This window comes from Hipposideros armiger, unplaced genomic scaffold (assembly GCF_001890085.2).
Source record: "Hipposideros armiger isolate ML-2016 unplaced genomic scaffold, ASM189008v1 scaffold_1825, whole genome shotgun sequence".
NCBI lineage: Eukaryota > Metazoa > Chordata > Mammalia > Chiroptera > Hipposideridae > Hipposideros > Hipposideros armiger.
Genome location: NW_017733175.1, coordinates 8272 through 11028, shown reverse-complemented (window position 1 = coordinate 11028; position 2757 = coordinate 8272).

Genomic DNA, 2757 nt, shown 5'->3' with positions numbered 1-2757 from the left:
AAGGCTATGGTTACATAGGCAGTAAGTTGCTCTTTGTGTAGGGGATTCTAGCAGGGGGTTTCAGCAGGGGGCTTTGGGTGTAGGCATACAGAAACCAGGAACAAGGGCTGGGGATTTCGGGAGGCCAGAAATCCCCTAAGCAATGAGTCCATAGTGAAACTGTAAACAAGCCTTACGGGGGGCTCTGCGGTGGGCTTGCTGTGGGAATGGGTACCTTTGGGAGTGTCTAAGCCTTGCATGTGCAGTTACTAAGCAGACTGTCTTATCCAGCCGGTCCTTCAGGCACAGAGTCCTGCATAGAGGCATGTAGCAGTTTGCCACAGCCTCAGTATTCCCAACTGTCCCCAATTGGCTCCCAACATATTTCAGTGGAGATGTTTCGACTGCAGAGACATTTGAAAACCACTGAGATCAATCCTGGAGAAACAAAGCTATGGAAAATGCTGCACTTTCTGAACTTTATCATAAAATGGGATTTTTATGCATCTGTCACATTTATCTTTGTGCTTAAGACTTTTCCTAATGATTTGTCTAACTGTTCCTTGCATGAAACAAAAATTTCAAAATTAAAATTAGTAAAAACTGCCTTTCATGAACTAATAGTAAAGCTAGGTGGACAAATCGGGCATTCTGTCTGTTTAACATGAATATGCAAGTTGAACAAATCATTGACATTTGCAGAAGTTAAGGCTCAAACACAAGGACTATAATGCTATTTCATTACTGAGATGGAGTAGGCAATTTTTTAAATTGCATTAATACAATTTCAAAATAGTAACCATTATTTTTCTTTAGTTGTCATGCAATATTTATTTAATTTTTACATTTATTTAGCTGGGATAATTATACACATGCTATTCAATAATAAAAACATTTACTGTCTGCATCTTTTCTCATCATTATCATTAGTCTCATTAGATTATTATGGAAATCTTTTTGCCTTAGAGAGAAGGGGAGGATGTCATAAAATGATGAAAAAGACACAAAAATGTTTTCAAACAGATAGAACAGGCCTTGAATAACATCCTGATACTCCGAGCTTTATAATTGTTCCTTGAAGGTAGGTGCACAGAAACTGTGCCAGCATGGAGTAACTCTAGATTGACCAGTTTCCAAGTAGGAGGCAATAGAGACCAAGGAGCCATAACTGATTGAGTCATTTGCAGTTTCACTGCACCAGCAGAGTGATTTGGACAAGCATGGCTTAATATCTGAGATAAGCCCATTTCTTTCACTTGCATTTCCCTGACAATGGATAAGCTGAGCATTTTTTCCATGTTTATCGGACATTGGCCTACCTTCTTCTATAAATTCCCCGTTCGTTTCCACTCTGGGATGGTTATACTCATCCTCAACCTGTGTGGGTCAGGGACCCCTTTGAGAATATGATAAAGGCTATGGATCCTTTTCCAAGAAAAATACACACGTTTTCATTTGTGCACACCTTGGCACCCCACTTCAGGGGGCGCAGAAATAAGTCCTTCTTCATTTTACAGATTCAGAAATTCAGGCCCCAAGAGCTCAGACTAATGTGAAGCGAGTTCCAGGCCTTCTGAGCCGCGTTTTTCTCATCAGCAGAACAGGAACAATCATACTTAACATCACAGGATTACTGTAAGGATTAAATGAGTTAATGTCTAACATAGTAGGCTGGAAGTTCCAAAATTACTGACCTTATATATTTTTTTCTCCCCCTACTCCCAGAGTATTTTTTTAAGGTTTGAATTAGTTCCAAAGTGTAAAAATTGAGAGTTCTCACACTTTAAAAAAATCCCCATTTCTGGCATCTTTTAGAAAACTGAAAGCTCCAGCAATACTGCACCCACTTTGTCATGAACCAGCAAGGGACTGGGCTGGAGAAGTTGTTGTCCCCCTAGAGGCGGCCTTGATCTGCAGATCCCTTTGTTGCCTGGCAACAGCGATGGCTGCAGTTTCTCATCTTACAACCCGGCGACTTCCCTCACTTTACCTGCCAGACCGCGTAGGCCTTTGGGCTGGGGACTCCTGACCTGGCATTTAGCGTCATTCCACTGTGCACTCGTGCAGTTAGTCACACAAAGGTGTTAAGGCTTGATAAGGATTGAGGTGATGCTATCTTTCTCTGGGGGATTTGCATTCTAATGGGATTTAAGGGAAGACCTGTCCTAATCTTGTCACTCTTCCACCACGAAAAATTCCAGGAATTACTTGAGAACTTTTTTGCAATCTCGGCAAGGGACTAATGGTGGAACTGTGGATGCTTTTACCTCCACACTAGTTTACAATTCAGTCTATTTCTCTCCATTTCCACTGTCAGAACCCTATTTCAAGACACCCAGAGTCTCATGAGAACAGAAAAAAAACATTAAAATACCTTTATGTCTATATTTCCTTTCGATAGTGTTGTTTTTTGTTTTTTGGATTTTTTTAATAAACCCTTCAGATTTTAGAGGTACTATATTCATAAATTTGGGGAGCTTTTTAACATTTTTTATTACTATCTATGATAGCATCTTTTCAAAGACAGCTGTTATTTTCCAAATTTGAATGATAAGCCAGTCCTTAAACCCAATGCTAAAGAGTTTAGTATTTTTCTTCTAGGGAGAACACATACCCCTTAAAAATAATTTATTAATTGAATACATATCATAAATATTTTTCTAAATGATTTCTCAATTTATATTTATTTTTTTTAAAGATTTTTATTGGGGAATTGGGGGGATGGGAACAGTGCCAGGGGATTGGGGAAGGGGAACAGACAAGTTGCTGTCGTTTTGT